The following is a 19,485-nucleotide window of genomic DNA, read 5'->3' on the forward strand; positions in this document are numbered from 1 at the left end:
AGTGGGAGTGATCATGCTGCTTGATCTCAATAAGCCATTAACTATGACTTATCTCTGCATGTGAAAGAGGACTGTATCACAGGCTCTAAAGCTGCCTTCTGAATAGAGGTCACACCGGCTCTCCTCCAAGCTGGGATGATTTCTATGCTCCATCCTAGACTGTAGCAGAGATTACCTCTGTTTCACTGAGGAAGTGATAGGAAAAGGGATGGAGAGAGATGTGCTTGCTTTCATGATCTGTTCCTTTGTGCTATTATCTGCCCCCTTGTTAATGCTAAAAATTTGCATGAAGAACTAGGGTCATGGAGTTGCATGTTTGCCTCTTGGGAAATTGGGTACCAGTGGCAGGACTGGCTCTCTTAACATAGCCTGGGATCTCAGACATCCGAATGCCTTGATTTAGGTTAGGCTGTTCGATGATAAAATCCAAGTACTGAAAAGGAGACAGGTGCTTTTGGCTGAGACGTATGCAGTTCACAAAGTACCTGCAGGTGAAAAGTTGAGTAGTGATGACTGTGTTGCTTCCCCTGACCTAGCACATGAGAAGAGCCCTGACCAGCTAGATGCATATGGAAAGCCTGCAAAGCAGTGCTGATCATAACAAGTGCCCTTTCCTTTATGTAAAGAAGCCAAGCTTTACGTCAGCAGACAAGACAGTGCAAACCCTGCAACAAGAGAAGAGGAGGACTTGGTCCAGACACTCTTAGGCCCCAGAGATGTGGCAAGGATCAAACCAACTTAGGAGAAGGGCTGCAAGGTTCCTTAAATACAGCTCAGGGATAAGGCCAGGGATCTGAGTTCTAGGATCAGGACCCGCAAATGGAGACTGCATAGGGAAGCTGTCTACAGTTGGCCCTGCCTACCCATCAGTTTTAAACAGAAGCAGGGAAAGTCCAGCTAACTTGTGCACATTGCCTGCCCCACTGTGAACTCCTGGCCTGACGTGAGGAACTCCTGTCTCTTGGAATGACCTGGGTCTGCTCCTGTCCCTTCCCCTTTCCTCCTCCCCTGAGAGCTCAATCTGTGATGTGCAGCTCTTTCCCCACTCATCCGGTGGAGAAGTGGCCTCTCCCGCATTGGATGGCCCTGTCTTCTCATCTTGAGCCAAGGAAGGAGAAGCCCTGTGTGGCTTTCAGAGGGAGAGTCTGAACAGAGGCGCCTGGCTCAAAGTTGGGGGCTTGAGCAGGAGGGCTCTGATCCATGGCCTCTTCTTCCTTCCTCCTCCTCCTCCTCTTCAGAGTCCTCCCCAACAAGTAGGTGGCTTCCTTTGGGTATGCTGTTTCCTGTACATGACTTATGGAACATTTCCCCTGCAGTTTTTTTCACTAATGCATATTGTCAGGCATCTCACTGACTTGGCAGGTAATGCACAAGGAAACGGAAGCACAATGCAGAAGCTTGTGGAGGACGGAAGGACGAGGTGGGAATGCTGGTCAAGCAAGTACCCATGTGCAAGCCTATGTGGATGTGGCCGGCCACTTCCTGTGTTTTGTGGATGGTGTAATACTCAAGTTCTAAATGACTGGACTTTATGCTTACAGGAAGCAAAGACAGTGCAAGGAGAAAGCTGCCAGGAAGTCTGAATCTGCATAAAGATACATACGCTAGATGAGGAACGAGGAACCTGCTGACCTCCAGATGTTGCTGGACTTCAATTCCCATCAGCCTCAGACAGCATGCTCCATGCTCCAGGATGATGGGAGTTTTCGTCTCGCAACATCTGGAAACCATCAGGTTTCCCATCTTTACTGTTTAAGAATTGTTTGTTACTTTTGAACTATTTGCTACATTTTCATACACTATTTTAATGGAAATAGGTTCTATTTAAGAATCTGTTTTCACTCTTCAGTCTTCTTCTTCTTCTTCTTCTTCTTCTTCTTCTTCTTCTTCTTCTTCTATTTTAAATTTCTATACCACTCTTCATCTGAGGATCACAGGGCTGTTTAGAATATATAAACACAAAAATACATAACATAGTAACAATTCCCCCCTACACAGTTTAAAAGGCCATTGATTGTTTAATTCAAAGGTCTGGGAGAAGAAGGATGTTTCTTCCTGGTGCTTAAATGCAAGTATTCCATGGAAATTCATATTAAATTGGAATGCCACAAATGTGAAAAATGTGTCAGCAGAAGTTACATCATTGGATGGAAATCCCAGCCTCATTTCCTAGAAGTATTGAACACTCCCTTCTCACTGCGATATGACATGTTGTTATGCAGCTTAGAGTCCTGTAATATAATGAATGCACAAATCTCAAGGCACAAGAGAGGGCAGTACAGCCCGTGGCCCTCCAGATGTTGTTGAACTCCAACTCCCAACAGCTTTAGCCAGGGTGGCCAGTGGTTGGGGGTGATGGGAGTTGTAGTTCAGAAGCATCTGGGGGGCCACAGGCTCCTTTAAATAGCTCGGGATCACAGTACCTCAAGGACTACCTCTTCTTTTTATGAACTGTTCCGGACCTTGCAATTGTTACCTGAGGCCCTTCTTCGTGTGCCTCCTCTGCGAGAGGTCCGGAGGGTGGCAACATGAGAATGGGCCTTTTCTGTGGTGGCTCCCAGTTTGTGAAAAGCTGTCCCAAGGGAAGCTCACCTGCCACCTTCATTACATATCTTTAGGCGTCAGGCAAAACCTTTTCTTTTTCACCAGACTTTGGGCTGATTAACATTCTACAGTATGTTCTTTTAAATGTATTTGTGGGAGGGCAGTTATTGGCTTGTTTTGGTTTTGTATTTTGTATTGTTATGTTGTGAACTGCCCTGTGACTTTTGGATGAAGGGCAGCATACAAATTTAATTAATGATAATGTTAATACTACTAATAACTGACAGTTTTCATCTTTATTTGCAAGCAGTTAAAAGCTAAAAGCGCTCTCCTCTACTAAACAGCTAGCTTTGCAGAAACCCATCCTGCGTACATGTTTCTACAGAGGGATTACAGATCAGTATGACAAATGAGGATCCTTACTAAGGGAGACAGCCAAGTATGCCTTCAGCAGGCCAGTGGTCAGGGCCGATGGGAATTTATTTATTTATTACATTGATATCTTGCCCTTCCTGCCAAAGGAGACCAGGACCCACCCAATAGTTGTAGTGTAGAACATGTGCAGAGTACTAGGTAGGGCAGGGCTGGCAGAGTAGATCTAGCCAGTGGACCAGTTCCTGCCCTGCCCAGCCCCCACAGGACATCATCTTTCTTTTGCAATAGTATATTGTCCCTGGAATGTGTGTGTTTTTTTCACCCGGAGGCTTTTCCATGACTTTGGAAGCATCACCTCTGACTTCATGCAACCTTCTCTAATTCATGGAGTTGTTTTGATTCACGGTATTTCATCCATTGCCTTCCCTACCCCTTTTTCCTTACATGCCTGTTTCAGACAGTGAACCCTTCAGGCAAGTCTCTGTTCCTTTCTGTTACTCTATGTTTCATATCAGCCTTCCCCAAGCTGGTGCCCTCCAGTGCTGTTGGACTATCTCAACTCACATCGGCCCCAGCCAGCTGGGTCAGTAGTCGGGGCTGATGAGAATTGTACTCCTTAACATTTTCTAGAGGGCACCAGGTTGGGGAAGGCTATTTTATACTGTAGGTGCTGAAAAAGAATAAAACAGCTGCCTTAAATTTTACAAAAAGTGCTTAAAGGGCCATACTTATTCGTTTCATGTATATCTGGCTGTTCCTCTAAGGAGATCAATGCTATGTACATGGATCTTTCCTGAGAGGTAGGCCAGTCTCCCTCAAGAAACTTCATTCAGTGAGAGCTCCATGACTGACCAGGGGTCTGAACTTGGTTCTCTCCAGTTAGCCTGACATGCTTTCCACTGTACCATAGTGGCTCTGTGTGGCAGGTGCAGAACGTGGTCAGAAATATCTTATAATATGTTGCCTTTGTTCATACTGATGCAACTTAAGATACTTTAGGAGGACACATCTGTACCTGACACCAGGCCTCTTTCCTTGGGGGAGTCCCTGAGCTGTTGAAGCCTGCCCTAGAGCAAGGATGGGGAATCTGTGGCCTTCGTAATTTTGGTTGAAAAAGTGCAAAGTTTGAATTCTTCCATCAGTGTATTAGTCTGGGTGGTTGGTTCATTTAAAATATGGACTGGACCAACTTCTTCTCCTTCCCTAATGCAGACACCTCTCTAATAGCTGCTTCTGTTCCAGCCAGTTTCCAGACATCTAATGTAAGGTCAGACCAACATGGGCAGGATAATTACCCGGGAGTGTTTTGCAACCTTAGCCCATAACTCTCGATTGCAGTGTTGAGCCTAACAATTTAGTTCTGAAATCTGTGTGTCTCCCAGATAAGTGTGGCTTGCTTAAATTGGTTGCTGGACTGATGCCCCTCCACTTTTAATGATGTGGGAGAAGAAAGGGGGCTTGAGCTACATTTTCCAGCACATCCACCTCTTTGTCTGATGATCTGGGTGTTTAATTGGCACCACTCCTACATCTCGTTGTAGTACTGAGACAGACAATTGCAGATGAGATGGAAATAACAGGATACTTGTCTGCCTCTGTGGTTCTGTCTTGTGCTGCTTGCCATGCACTTTTATCTGATTGTCTGCCCCACTTGTTGCTCTTGTAGGGGGCTCGTGTGTTAATGTACCAAGCAAACTTGTTTGCTTACATGATGGGGCATTGGTAAGGCAAGAATTATGCTCACTAAGCTTTCTTCTTTTTAAAAGCATGCTGCTATCCCAAATCCTGAGGGTGTGTAATGATGCTTAAAATGAAAACCTGACGGTATGTGGGCATGCTTTAGAAAGGATGGTGGGGGTAGCCAACACACTGTCCCCTGGATGTTATTGGACTACAACCACTATCAGCCTCAGCCAGCTGATAGCTCAACAGCTCAGTGCTGTTGGGAGTTGTAGGCTGCCCCTGAAGTATGACAGCACTCTGTGCCCAAACTAGATGTGTTGTTCCAAAATGCATTCATTCCAATTGCTTTGCTCTGTAGTGACCTAAACGGTCTTCTAGGCTGCAGCTTTTACTGCAGCCTCCTGCCAAAAGTGTTATAATAAAGGGATACAGTCTGTTCTGCACAAGGATTTTTTTTGTTACCCTTTGTTCCCATTTAACATTCTGATTATGTATTATCCCCAGGTGAAAAATGGATGTATCGTTAAATCATGGAGAAGTTTGTACCTCTTTATTGGGGGAAAGTAATACACCGTCCCTGTTTCCAGCCATTGCTTGGCCCCTCATTAATTTATTTGGCTGACTGTCCTCTCTTTAAACTAAAATTGTACCTGTGTTGCCATTAATGTAGAGAACTATTAACTATATGTTCTAAAACCAGTTACCAAGTGATCCTGGAACCCGGCTACATCCTGATCCAGACTAAAACTCCTCCCCCCTTCTTTTCAGTCTGCTCTCTGGCAACATTTGTGCAAATTCTGCATTATCTGAATATGGAGAAGTCTTTTTTATTTTAAACATAAAAAATTGAATGGAAAACCCCATTAGAAATACATGCCAGTTTGGTGCCTGCAGATGTTGGTGCAACAGGGTCAAAGGGGCACAGCCCCACCAAGCTCCTTGGGGCACAGCCCCACCTTCCTGCCATCTTACTTAAAACCAGTTAGCTTCCTTCTCCTTAGCCTCAGTGTTGCCCTTGTAGAACTCTGCAGGGAAGTGGATCAGAACAAAATTATAATTGGTTCTGATTCTGTCTATCATTGGCTTTGACCCCACCTACTGTTAGTTCTCCCGGCCTTACATCCCACCAGCCTCAATGGGCACCAGTAGCCACTGCCTGGTGCCCTCCCATATGTTTTGGACTACAAATCCCATCACCCCTAGCACAACCTGTGATATCTGGCACACTGCAAGTTCTTCATCCCTGGTTGTGGGTTCCAGCTAAAATTGTGGTTGATCTTTAGTGAGCTAGGCCAAGCATCCTTCTTCTGGAGACGGATTTAATTATCACCGGGTTCTGGATCTGTGATGACAGTCACAAGGCGCAAGCCATCTGTTCCTTGACATTTTGTCAAGAGTCCAAGTATCAGGCGCAAAGGATCTTGGGTGATGAATGTTCATGACTGGTGTTGGACCTTCTGTCAAGCGTCTTTATATTCTTCTGGCTGAGTGGGATACCCCCACCATCACCTTGTCAAAATATTTTGTTCCCTTTTAGTTGTGCTTTGCCTGCTCCGTATGTAAACCCTGGATCGTGCCCCAGAGATCTTTAGCAGTGCAGAAGGATTCCTGAGGAAAAAATCCAGTGTGGAAATAATTCTTTGGAGATGGCAAGCTGGAGAAGCGTGACTTTTTAAGGCTGGGGTGGCAACCCATTTCCAACCTGAGGGCCGCTTTTTCTTCTAGGAGCTACATGCCAGTGCTGTGGGTGCAGCAATAAGTCAAAGGGGGCAGAGCAATGAATGTAAATGTATGGAGAATGTAGTTTGTTGATGGTGCTGGCTGCTTTCCCCCTCACAGACCTACAGTTCCCAGAGCAGTTTAGCCGTCAATCCTCCTTCGCAGGGAACACTGGAAATTGTAGATCTGTGAAATGAACAGCCGTCTCCTAACAACTCTCAGCACCCTTAACAGACTACAGTTTCCATTATTCTTTGCATGGGGAAGCCATGGCTGTTTAAAGTGGTGTGACACTGCTTTAAATAGATACTGGAGGTGGAGGCCTTGGCCTCGCACTCCCATCCCCAAGCTTTGAAGCGAAGCTAAACTTTGGCTTGGCCAGGCTAGGGCTGCCAGGACCCTTCAAACCCAAATTCCTAGTCAATAGACTTTTGAAAAGGAAAGAAAGGCCCTGTCTACTAACAAGTAAGGGTACTTTATACTTTTAGGCACTGGCTTGTCTCAAAGGCCTTTGTCTGAGTGCGTTCCCCCCGCCCACCGTGCATGTGTGTGTTGTGTTAATGCGCAAACTATGAAATGGCTGCCTTTGGTATTTACCTGAGTTTCATGGCTTGCTCTGCCATGGCCATGCTGGCTGGGGCTGATGGGAGTTGTAGTCCAACACTTCTGGAAGGCCCCTGGCCGGCAAAGGCTTGCGTAGATGCCCTTAACATTTTATTACTATAAGCTGTGAGGTGTCTTTAACATAATGCAGCCTCTGGGTACACTTTCTTCCACTCCTGACTTTCTCTTCCTCCACCCCCCTCTGCTAAGCTGCGTGTGATGTAAGATCAGCAGCTGATGCAGCTCTTCTTCTTAGCTGGGACTGCTGTAATGACTGAGTCATTGCAGAGGGTGGCCCCCCCCCGCCGGTTTTCTGTTTGCAACCCTTGGGTTTTGCAATCTGTCTAGGTCAGGACTGGCTGATTGGGTTGGTGTGCAGCCACCGGCTTCATTGACCTGGCTCTTAATTGCCACCTAACTCCAACCAGTGCTTTGGGGACAGGGCGGGGGGGGGGGAGGAGAACGTAGCTCTATAATTTAGGCAAGCAAGGTTGGCTGCCAAACGATCTTGGCTTTAAGCCTTTTCGTATTAATTATGATGATTGAAAAAGTGAGCTGCTTGCAGATTGTGTGCACTTGGACAGACTGTCTGACCGCTGTGTGATGGGTTGAGCCATGTGCTATCAAGGAGCTTATTAGATATACCTCATCCACGACAAGCCTCACATGGGTCCGTTTACACAATGTGCTATTTTTGTAACGTGGGATGGTTGCGTTGCAGAAATGTCATCTGCTCTGTTGGGCGGCTTCCTGCAATGACATCCTGGCTTTTCTACTGCAACGTTTGCTCTCTTGAGATATACGCTCAACACATTGAACCCCGGAGTAACGTTCACCCTGGAAGTGAACCTTCATCTTTTACCTCCCCAAATACGCTTGGTCATCTTATGTTTCTTAACCAATGAACACCGTTGATTTTTCTTTCCAGCCCTCTTAGTGTGCTTTGCTGCTGCTTCTCCTGAATTTTCTTAACAGCCGTAGCACTATAACAGATATTTCCACTAGGCATGTAAATTACCCCTCGCCTCTGGTGAGCTAGAATTTCCCTCCAAGTGACCAGGGAGGGGGAGTTCCTATAATTTGGAAGAGTAGTTCAGCTTTTTATTGCTTCCTCCCTCCCACTTTCAGACCTCTGGTGTATAAAAAATGGCTAGTGTAGGTGTGTGTTGGGGGGCAGGATAGTGTAAATGCATGTGGGCTAGTAACACATTCGTGTGTGGGAACTAATATGCAAAGGTAACCAGCTAATGTCTTTCGTGGACTGGATCTAGTCGGTGCTCTGCTGCACATGGAATGGCTGTTTTGCACCTCACAGCAGAGCATTGTGCAAGAAAATGGAAGTACGGTAAATTCAAAGATGAGAATCTGCCGGTACAACCTTTTGCACAGTTAAAAGCTGGAGAACTGCTGGACTAGAACACCCCTGCCTTTTTCAGCCCTGTGTTGAACTCCTAAGCATTTGCAGAATAGCACAAGTGGTTATTTCCTTTCCCATCATAATTCTCTGCATCCAGTCCTGTCCTGCAATTTAATGTTGTTAACTGCTATTTTATGATGATGAAAATAATGTAAAAATCACTCATATGCACAACTTCAGGTCCTTTAGTTTTCCAGTTTTATATAAAGGAGAGTAAGCCTGCAACTTGCACGCATTTAACTTGCACACATTCAGCTTTGCTGAAATAAAAAAGGGGCCAGAGTTCTTGTGAAAATGACTTGGGCAAGCTCCACCTGCCATTGAACCCAGTGTGTTTTGACCGTATATGTTTTTAGCTTTAGGTGTGACCCCTGGAACAAAACCGCTGTTTAAGTCATGGGTTTACTGTATAGCAAAGGCATAGAGGAGTGGGACAGAGTCCATTGGGTTACCTCATATAATGGAAGGATCCCTCCATTTTTGTTGATGCTTAAAAATTGTTGTCAGGGGTTTCCCCCCCTAGAGTCGCAAGACTTTAAGTCCAAAGCACTGAAAGCTAAATTTCTTAACAGTTAACCGCAGAATACAACTGATACACTCCTTTCCCAGCAATTTTTAAACTAAAATTTTCTTATATACCCTCTAAAATCTCTGAAATGAGGTTTGTTTGTTTGTTTGTTTGTTTGTTTTTAATCTTGTGAACTGCTCTGAGATCTTCAAATGAAGGACGGAACACAAATTTAATATAAATAATAAAGATGTTGGACCCAAAATATGTTAGTTGCTCAGGCAAAACTATGTATTAAATGGAGTTCTGTGCAAGTTCCCCCTGACTTAAAGAAATAAAAAACCAAAAGCAACAACTCAAGACTTCATTGGAAGCAGAGGAAAAGTGACTGGGGAAGGGAGTTTTAGTTGTGCCCTTGTGGAATTTTCCTTTCAAAATTGCCCCGACCTTAAGGTGGCTCCATGTATGTCCCTACTCTCAGGAGTAGAGGAAAGGAAAAGCTTTCTGGAGGTGTTTTTGAGAGGAAAAATGACCAGGTGCTAAGTGCCCCCCCTTCAACTCTCCTCCCCCTGCTTCTGATTTTACACCCACAAGTAACTGCTTTCTGCTTTAAAAACAAAACACTGAACTTTCCATGGTATTCTTTTTTAAAAAAAGCAATATTTACCTGCCCATAACATGTAGTTTGGCTCTTAATACCCAGATCAAGCATTTCTGCATTCCATATGAGTGTGAGATGAAGGCTAACTTTCAGTTTAAAAGACATACAGCACTGACAAAATAGTAGGTTGTATCTAGTGTCGTACTAAGTCATTTGTTCTGACAGTGCAAAGCTTCAGGCTTTTCCAACAGGACTCCTCCCTCTTTCCCCTGTGCCCTCCCTAAAACTGTCCTGGGGTTCCCCTGCCAGCCTTCCAGAGCAGATGTGGAGAGGCCGTGTGCAAGGAAAGGAGCAGGGAGTTGCCTTGTGCAAGCATAAATCCTTGCGCTGATGGAACATGTTAGTTGGGTGATGCCCCAGTACTATCAAAGTAACCAGAGGCACTCTTTCCTTGGCATATGCATGCAAAATAAACGATAGCATCAGAGTCTTGTGGGCATGCAGTGATTCCCACACTGCTTTGGTTTTTGGCATTGTGTGTATGAATAGCACAGCTGCTGGAATGACTGATCATGGCGCTCTTTTCCACCAAATCGCCGCACTTCTTTCTGGACGGTGCTGATTGGGTTGGCGAACTGCTGGATCCACGTGCACCTCTCCCATGTGGTGAACTACTCAAGCTTGTATGGTGACCATATTGGTGGCAGCCTTCTCAGTGAAGTACCTTCAGCCCCTGGGCTCACTCTTACCCCCCAGATTGGCCACTGGCTCCTTCTCTGCAGGATAGAGAATAAAGGGGCTTGTGCCTTGTTTGAGCAACAAGGCCTTCCTGGATCCTTGGTTAATCCGTGGTCCAGCTCTCTGGGGTACCACCAGACAAAAAGCTCCATCTGCTCCAGCACCTGCTTTCAAACAGGCCAGTCACATACCCTTGGGGGAACCCACAAGCTTGGTGTGAAGGCAATAACTGTTTCTAGCCAGGACAAGTGCTATAGAGTTGCATGCTGGATATATAGCTGTCAGGGAACTGACATTGGAGCAGAGGGGAGAGGCGGTATTTCCCGATTCTGCAGAAGAAGGAACGAGTAAGGGTAGAGAGAGAGCGTCATCTGGGGAAGAATGTCCAGGTGACACCAGGAAGAAGGAAGAGGGGGAAAGCATCTTGGAGGAGAGGCTCCGAGACTCTGGCACTGAAGACAGTGGAGAGAGTGGAGGGCCACCCCTAGGCACGCCCACTCTGCGCAGAAGGGTTTCGCGCAGAGAGGGGAGGCGGAGACTATCCGTCAAGGAGCTTCTATGCTGGAGGAAATTTAGAAGCCGCCCACTCACAGATACGTCCAGCGACTGAGCAGCAGCAGCACCTAGGCTGCTCGGTCAGGGAAAGACACCACCAACTTCGAAGCAGTTTGGAACAGCTGGAGGTTTACACACAAGCAATCCCATTTCCCGTGACAATAGCCATGACTGGCTGTCAAAAATTTGCTTAATCCCCTTTCAAATCCATCTGAGTAAGGGGCCATTTTGTGGCAGCGAGTTCCGTAAGTTAATTATGCTTGAGGTGTGTAGGGCTGGAGCACTGAATTAAATTTATATTTATAATAAAACTTCATTTCTTAGTGTGAAATCACATGTATTGATAGCATTTCAGTGTCTTAAAATTCAGGCATATTTCCTTTTCTCTCTGGAATAGAGAGAAGCTCACCCTAATAAAATACTGAGTGAGGGAGCCGGAACCCATTTTTAGATCATAATTACTGTCTCAAGTGTGGTAATATCTCATGGAGTGGCTTAATAATAATACTTTGTGTATGAGACTTAAGCAGCCTAACTGCACATGATTACACTCTTATGAGATTTTGAAGGCTCTCAATATGCTGTGCTTCATGAATACCACGGACTGATTCCAAGTTGGGTATGCTTTAATAATTAGTATAACGGCTTGCTCAGATGTTCCTCTTGAGGTTAGACAGTGCTGGAGTGAGAGAGAGTTTTGCCACACTGGAGGCTTATGTCAGTGATGTCACTTGTTCAAAGGCATTAATTTTTTTGAAGCCAAATTTAAGTCAGAAAACCAAGAGGAGCTAATTAAGCTGCTTCATCCCTGTTTACACTAACCGTGGTTAGCTTTACCTCAGAATCTTAACAGTTAATGTGAGGGTCAAAAGCTGGTTTGCAAACCTTGCTCTTTTTGGGGGGCGAGCAAATGTTTAATTATTATTGAGCTTTTACAGATGCACAAAATACTGCTGTGGAATAGATGCTTCATAATTCGAATTCACCCTCCTTACTGAACTATGAAAAAGACATACTCGATCAGCCAGATTCCCCTTAAATCAGGGGGAGAGCCAGGCAGGGTCCTTGTGGGCAATGCAGACCCTGGCTAGAGTTAACCCATGGTTAAAGTGATCAGTTGTAGAGATGTAAAACCATAACCGTGGCTGCCTATGAAAAGGGAATGGAGTGTGTAAGCCACCCTCTGGCGAAGCTGCCACTCTAACCATGGTTGGGAGGTCAGGAATGCTACATCCACAATCATAATTTTAAAAGCAATATATTCCCCCACAAATCAATTTTGCCTACTTTAATAATAATAATAATAATTTATTATTTGTACCCCGCCCATCTGGCTGGGTTTCCCCAGCCACTCTGGGCGGCTTCCACAGAAACCAAAAAACACTAAAATATCATACATTAAAAGCTTCCCTGAATAGGGCCGCCTTAAGATGTCTTCTGAATGTCAGGTAGTTGTCCATCACCTTGACATCCGATGGGAGGGCATTCCACAGGGCGGGCGCCACCACCGAAAAGGCCCTCTGCCTGGTTCCCTGTAGCTTCGCTTCTCGCAATGAGGGAACCGCCAGAAGGCCCTCGGCGCTGGACCTCAGTGTCCGGGCAGAACGATGGGGGTGGAGACGCTCCTTCAGGTATACTGGGCCGAAGCCGTTTAGGGCTTTAAAGGTCAACACCAGCACTTTGAATTGTGCTCGGAAACGTACTGGGAGCCAATGTAGGTCTTTCAAGACCGGTCACCAGTCTAGCTGCCGCATTCTGGATTAGCTGTAGTTTCCGAGTCACCTTCAAAGGTAGCCCCACGTAGAGCGCATTGCAGTAGTCCAAGCGGGAGATAACCAGAGCATGCACCACTCTGGCCAGACAGTCAGCGGGCAGGTAGGGTCTCAGCCTGCGTACCAGGTGGAGTTGGTAGACAGCTGCCCTGGATACAGAATTGACCTGCGCCTCCATGGACAGCTGTGAGTCCAAAATGACTCCCAGGCTACGCACCTGGTCCTTCAGGGGCACAGTTACCCTATTCAGGACCAGGGAGTCCTCCACACCAGTCCGCCCCCTGTCCCCCAAAAACAGTACTTCTGTCTTGTCAGGATTCAACTTCAATCCATTAGCCGCCATCCGCCTCAACCCACCCATCCCAAGCGTCTCTGTTCCTCCAGCCATCAGCAATTCTTGTCTCCTTACCTGGCTGTATTCCAAACGAAACATTATCATTCCAGCCCCACCTAGTTATGTGGGATGATTTGAAGGTAGTAGCTACCAACGGTGATGCTGAGTTTAACAAAAATAACAACAAGAAAACTTCTCCTTCCAGCTATTGCACAAGCATCCTTGATAGCTTCAGAAACCTCGGGTGTTCATTGGCAGTAACCAGGTTATATAACAGACACTCATGTCTTCACTTGATTCAGGAGTGTCCCCATTGCAATATAATATGAGAATCCAGCATCGTCATATATTTTAGAGGCATCAACAGTTATTAAAAGAAAGCAAATTGAATGTCTCAACGGGAAACCTTAAATTTATGGGCTGTGTCAAGACCTTGACACTAATGAATGAAGAATTGGAAAGAACAGAGAACATTATGTTGTTCAGTAAAAAACAACAGGTATTTGAAGAAATTGGAGAGATCAAGATGGATTGGTTTGCCCTGGATCCTGATTAATTTTTAGGAATGTTATGTGAGAAGGTTTAGAAAATTATCTAGATAACCTCTGTTGACCTTTTCCAATGTATTTAGAGATTTGAATGCGAGAGCAGAAAGGGCCTTGAAACAACCCATCAACAGTTAGCGCAGGGGATCAGTTCCTGGGTATCATTCACTTGATCATAGTCTTTCCTACTATGATGAGATGGATTATATTTCTATTTAAATGACAGCAATTGTTTCTATATTTTGCATCTACAAATTGACATATACAATTTTAAAGCAAGGGAAGCTCCCCCCCCCTTGAGGATGTGTAAGGGGGGCGGGGGCATTCATAGCTATCCTACTGTTATGAAAAGAAAATGATGCCAGGGCAAGGCCAAAGAGATAAAACCAAAGAGAATGTATGCCTCAATTCTTTCACTTTCTGGAACCTGATTTATTGGCAACCAGCTGGTTAAAGTTTACCACCGCGGAAAAAGTTTTGTGCATGTTTTCCTCATCTGACTTCTTCATGAATGGCTTGAATGCGTCAAGGGAAGAAACTTCTTTAAAAAAGAAATGTAAATAGGAATGAATTGCAGGAGCCAGCCTTGTAAACACTTTTTATTCTTTTGATCCCCAAGGCTTAATTTGCCCAAATCAAAACTGACAATTCCCATCAGGACCAAACAGCGAGCAGATACATACTTAGCAAGGTGTCAGACCTTTGCATTGTAAATACTGTAGCTGGGAAAGAGATTTCTTCCCTCTCTTGTTTATTGTAGACAGAAGGGCCTTATAACATTGGCTCTAAATCCAAAAACAAATTGCAAAAGTGCAGCAAGATAATCTCATATGTTTGCAATTGAACAAATAATAACATTGAATAAGATAATGGGAATGGTTCCCTATAGTTAAAAAGGTAAAGGGACCCCTGACTATTAGGTCCAGTCGTGGCTGACTCTGGGGTTGCGGCGCTCATCTCGCTTTATTGGCCGAGGGAGCCGATGTACAGCTTCTGGGTCATGTGGCCAGCATGACTAGGCCGCTTCTGGCGAACCAGGGCAGCACATGGAAAAGCCGTTTACCTTCCCGCCGGAGCGGTACCTATTTATCTACTTGCACTTTGACGTGCTTTCGAACTGCTAGGTTGGCAGGAGCAGGGACTGAGCGACGGGAGCTCACCCCGTCGTGGGGATTCGAACCGCCGACCTTCTAATTGGCAAGTCCTAGGCTCTGTGGTTTAACCCACAGCACCACCCGCATCCCTTCCCTATAGTTGGTGGCTTTAAAAAATCAAATTCTATGCAACAAGTTAAATTTTCCAGGATAAATTTGCAAAATAATGTATTTTGCATAAGTATCCTGCAAAAACTAAGAGCAAGCCCTAATAACCACTGGAAACGTTATTCTGCCACCTGTACGACTGGTCAGATTTCGCTGGCATTTGGTCTGTACACTTTAAACCATACAATTGCATAAGCCATAAGGACCAGAAACTTTTTTAAAGTCCCAAGTTTTTGGAGAACTACATTTTCCACTCATTACCATAGTCTGCCTTTGCATTGCTTGGAATTGTGAAATACACACAGTGTTCGAAACTCCCATTGTTCTAGGTGCATTTTGCGACAGCGAATTTAATGAGTACGAGCAGCTTCTGGGTGCAGTACTGCGCCTAAGATTTCTGATTAAAACTGCAGAGTGGAAGGAAAGGAAGACCTTCTTCTGCCTCCCTACTTCCTACTTCAGTCTCTGAAGACTGAAGAGACCCTCTTGAGAATATTAGGGGGGTGGGAAGGGAAGGGACTAAAAAGGACCCCTGACAGTTAAGTCCAGTTGCAAACGACTCTGGGGTTGTGGCGCTCATCTCGCTTTACTGGCGATAGTTTACCGCAGATAGTTTTTCCAAGTCATGTGGCCCGCATGACTAAGCCCCTTCTGGCGAAATCAGAGCAGCGCACAGAAACGCCGTTTACCTTCTCACCAGAGCGGTACCTATCTATCAACTTGCACTTTTTTGGCCTACTTTCGAACTGCTAAGTTGGCAGAAGCTGGGACTGAGCAACAGGAGGTCACCCCGTCGCAGGGATTCGAACCGCCGACCTTCCGATCAGCAAGTCCTAGGCTCAGTGGTTCAGACCACAGCACCACCCGCGTCCCATGGGAAGGACTAGACCATGTGAAAAATGAACATAATATTTTAGCTGCAGTTCATTCATTTTCAGCTTTGTATTCTGGTTATAAAAAAGTGCACCTAGGCATTCTGTCGTTGCACCCATAACCTAGGTTTAAGGTGCTATTTAGCTCCTAGGTTTCATATCTCAGTTTCTAACACTGCGTCATGTGTCCAAGCAGTGAGCATCTGAATTGTGTGGAAACTGCCTGGCAGAAGGGCTTTTTGTGAAACCTGAACTCACTATCTAAACCTTACTATGGATAAAAGAGAGGTTGCAGGTTTAGTATATCAGTTATATTTATCAGATTTTATACCACCTTTCAATATATGATTATCTGGGTAGTCTAAAAAAAGTTTAAAAAATAGAGTAAAAATGCAATAAACTAGAAGCAAAATGATAAACATGATAAAAATGATTATAACAAAAGTTGCCACACTGAATAATTCTACATCCTTTCTTGGGGGCTAAGCTAAGTGCTCTTTTATATCAGAGTCATCATTCAATTTATCAGCAATATTTAAATAATGTCAAGATGATTGATTTGCCCTTCAGTGAAACAGGAAGGCTTTATCTATCTACTCAGTGGCTTGGATGTACAGTAATAGATAGCGAAGCCTTCCCCCCACCCGACTGCTCTGCTATAAGCTGTTTATCTTGTGCTACCTTGTCAAATCTCTGCTTCTTCATAATATAACACACGTGTACCAGCATCTTTGCAGAGATGTTTAGCCGGAGAGAGACACCAAATGAAGTTCTCCAACAAGCATGTTGTGAGCCTTTTTGTCTAAGCAACTGAATGATTGCTGGGTTGACCCACAGATGCTTGGTACCAAACCATATCATTGCACCAAGCCCATGAGGACTAGAAACTTCTTAATAGTTTCCATGTGCAAATAGGGAACCAGCTTCAGTAGCATCAGTCTCTCTTTCGGAGTGAATTTATCCATTTTACTTCCTGGTATTTAGATAGAGGTTTTGCATTTGATGCTCTGGTAACACGCAAACATGCTTCTCAGACTCTGGCTTTGAGCCCTGTATTTATTTATTTAGTGACATTTAATATTTGGGTCAACTCCCAGGTTGGCTCAGAAATTAACAATAAAACAATACGCAACCATGGACAACACAGTAACTGAAAGCAGAAAGCCTCAGCCAGCATGGCCAGTGGTGGGAACGAAAATGGCCATTTATCCTTAGCTGAAACCCCTAGGTCAGGGTTGGCTAACCTATAGTCCTCCAGATGTTGGACCAATTCCCATCATCCTTGGCCATTGGCCATGCTTGCTGGGGCTGATGGGAGTTGCAGTTCAACAACATCTCAAGGGTCAGAGGCTCCCTGCCCCTGTCTTACTCCTTTAGCTGTTATGTGTTGCCAATAAGAAAATATTGGATTGGAACCTATGACCCGTATGTTGCTGGCTGTAATTTTAGAGCTACCTTAAATCTTGAGTGAATCAGCCTTTACATGTTAAAATGATAGACCATAGTTCAGGGCGGTTTACAAAAACGAATTAGAATAAAAATCAAGTTTCCAACTGTGTTGGAAGTCATGAGAAGTAATAATGTAATCTTGGTTTCCAGGTTAGTTATGGTCCTGTTTTTCAAGGTGCAATGTTTTCCTCTCCTTGTGGCTTTAATGGCTATTCATATTTAATGGTTTATAAAGCTTTAGTAATCCCCAGTGGGAAGAGCTGTTCCATGCCGTTATAGCTGGTGTTACGTGGCGGATGGTGACAGGTTGGCTGATGTGAGGAGAGCATCTGCTGCTACGGTTTCCTCTCTGATGCAGATATCAAAGTAAATGCAATGCATGTGAGCCACATAAGTTGTGAATACATGTGTACATGTGCAGAGACATGAACATGCTTTGCATGCAGAACGTCCAGGAAGAGCACAGGGACCTCTGGCAGAACTTCGTACAGGGCAGATTCTTTTGTCACATTCTTTAAAGCATCTTTTAACTCGTGAGCCGACTGCAAATGGCTCCCAGGGTGGCTTACAACAAGACAGCCCCTGCCTTCGGGCTTACAGCCTAATTGACATGTCACAGAAGGAAAAGTGAGTGGGAGGGAGGAGGGAAAAAGCAAACTCGACTGCTACTTTATACAAAGTTCTTAGACATCTTCTTCTAGCAGGGAAGAGCAAAGCAAGTTCCCTGCATCTGCCAGTGGATTGGGCCAGATTATTCTCCACCCATACCATACTTTGGGGTGCAGATAGAGCTTCCTTCCTGTGGCCCTTGATCCCATCGCTGATGGCAGAGGCCCTTCAGGTATGGAGTCCCAGGGCAACTCTAGCCCAGAATTCTCTGCTTCAACTGGCAGCATCTCTCCACAGTTTCTCTTTTCTCTCACAACACTAGATGCCAACCTTCCCTGTGTTCTGAGCAGCAGGAGGAAAGGTGCTTTCTGTGTGTAACCATGATGTTGGCCGATGCAGGTTCCTTTTCCCCAGTTGATTGGGGTGGAGGGCGTGTGTGTGAGAGGGATGCCCGTACCCTTTTGTGGTCTTTCCCTCTATTCTGGTCTTTTTGATGTGGCTGCCATGGTGTGCCATACGACACACTGCACACAGCAGCCATTTCGTGACTGGTGCCCCACATCAGAATCCCAAATGTACCCACTGGCCCAAAAAAGTTTGGCAAGAAGGTGCTGTACTGGAGCATGCTGGGACAAGATGGAGTCGGTTGCATTCCATACAAGTTCTTTCTTCCATAAATCCTTTCTACAGAAAAGGTGAAGGAGGAGGGAGAAACGACCCTCGTTGTGCCAGTAATTTATATGCTATTCTCTGGCAACCCACAAGGAGCAGCTCAGGAAATGACTTTGCCAGTTCTTCCCATGTCACCCAGTAGGCTGAGATACTTAAGTCACGAACAGTTCTGCTGGTGGAATAACCTCTGGCTTGAAGCTTGATGGGACAGGCTGAAGCCTTCCTTTGGAAGCAGCAGTCGTCTGGTCTTGAGGCTTACCCGCCTCTCCGAAGCATGATTTATTGATTATCAGAGCAACTTATCATCCTGTGGCTGAGAATGTTTCTAGTACAATATTTGGCCAGGCTGACAGGAACATGGCTTGTAAAGACATAACCTTTTATTGTTTATTATTACCTTTTTTTCCTGCCCAGGCTTTCCCTAGCCCATGAGGTCAGACTCTGTTTTCATCTGTATAAATCCCCCAAATTCCTATTTTTAAAATAAAATAAAACCATATGCTTTTATACTACTGCTTTCCTGGCTTTTATAGTCAAGTTTTTGTTTTAGTGGTATTATTTGTTGCATTTATGTTGTACAGTGCTTAAGGTATTCCACCCCACCCCACCCCCAAATTAAAATGGTGCATAAAAGTGGTAAATAAATAATTGAAATAAATAAACGTGGTCAGGAAAGGCAAGAGCCTATCTAAGTGAGCATTTGCTTCCTCGTCTGGTAGAAATGGAGCCCCGATCCAGGGGCATGGTGTGGCCATATTGCCTTGTCATTGGTGGGGCAAACAGCTAGAGTGGGTATAATGGGAGTTTGCCCTCCTTTGCACCAGTGCTCCATCACACGCCTTCTTTCTGGTACTGCTGATTATGCTAGCAATAGGAAACTATTGTTGGAAACAGAGCATCTTTCCTCTGGGCTCTGGAGATTCTTTGGCTGCCCTGCTTCTTTTTCAGAAAGGCCTAGTTCTTCTCCAGTATGAGGAGCCTAGGCGACATAAGTGCTGGTTGTCTCCCTGGAATACATATTTCTCTCATCAAGTCATGTGGCCAGTGCCACATGTTCATCTTTGTGTATGTGTGTGTGTGTTGGCTATCCTTATCTTTTCCTTCCATCCGCCTTTATCGGTCTGCTCCAGAGTGGTGTGTATAAAAAAAAGGTCCCCATGAGAGCAAAAGGAGGAGGTAGTTGGGGAATGTTTTCACGTGGTGGTTTCATTTTCTCTAAGGTACATG

At 45.1% G+C, this 19,485-nt stretch overlaps 1 protein-coding gene across 1 annotated transcript in view; it reads left to right on the forward strand.

Moving 5' to 3' along the window:
• SLC9A1 (solute carrier family 9 member A1) overlaps nt 1–19,485 on the forward strand; it is a 71,256-nt gene that overhangs the window by 3,690 nt on the left and 48,081 nt on the right. The gene's annotated exons all lie outside the window — the stretch shown is intronic.

The sequence above is a fragment of the Podarcis vaucheri genome (assembly GCF_965113315.1).
Source record: "Podarcis vaucheri genome assembly, chromosome: 7".
NCBI classification, from domain to species: Eukaryota; Metazoa; Chordata; class Lepidosauria; order Squamata; family Lacertidae; genus Podarcis; species Podarcis vaucheri.